At 31.1% G+C, this 682-nt stretch overlaps 1 protein-coding gene across 1 annotated transcript in view; it reads right to left on the bottom strand.

Moving 5' to 3' along the window:
* LOC107577142 (ras-associating and dilute domain-containing protein-like) overlaps positions 1 to 682 on the bottom strand; it is a gene marked incomplete at its 5' end in the record, with an annotated part of 6,629 nt that overhangs the window by 1,606 nt on the left and 4,341 nt on the right. The gene's annotated exons all lie outside the window — the stretch shown is intronic.

Raw genomic sequence — 682 nt, forward strand, 5'->3', positions numbered from 1 at the left:
CCAATTTATTGTTTTTAAAATCTCATACTTTAAAGTTTAATGATCAAAATGTTGAAAACATAGACTCATTGTTTCTTGTGAATGTGCATCAGATATCTAGGCGAAGTCAAGATTACTTAGGAATGACGTTGTTTTGTTGCTTCATAAAATAGGGTTTCAAGGATTACTTTTATGATGCTTTTATGACCTTTTTGGAGCTTGACTGTTTTGGTGGAATGGAATTTCAGTGGCGGGATAGAGATCTCTCAGGTTTCATTAAAACTACCTTAAAATTCTGTTTCAAAAATGAACAAAAGTCTTATGGGTTTGGAACGACGGGGTGAATAAATGGTGACAATTTTCATTTTTGGGTGAACTATGCTTTTAATCTTATGAATTACGCTTATACGACTTGGAAGAATTCTTTAGTTATAATTATATATGAGGTTGCAATTATACTGAATATTGGCATCATTCATCTTACTCTTGCAGCTGCCGTTTTATAAATGCAAAAACGGCACTAAAGGCTGTGTGCCACAGTTAAAATAAATTCACTATTTTACCATGGTTAAAAAAACATGCTAATATTTAATATTTTTTCTCAAGTTTATCATGTTGTAAAAACAACTTTTTACCAGTATAATTTCCTTGTACTTTTGTACTTCGTACAAGTACAACTATATATTAAGTTGAAGTCTAACGC

Source organism: Sinocyclocheilus grahami, unplaced genomic scaffold (genome assembly GCF_001515645.1).
Source record: "Sinocyclocheilus grahami isolate Dianchi unplaced genomic scaffold, SAMN03320097.WGS_v1.1 scaffold5244.1, whole genome shotgun sequence".
Classification (NCBI taxonomy): domain Eukaryota; kingdom Metazoa; phylum Chordata; class Actinopteri; order Cypriniformes; family Cyprinidae; genus Sinocyclocheilus; species Sinocyclocheilus grahami.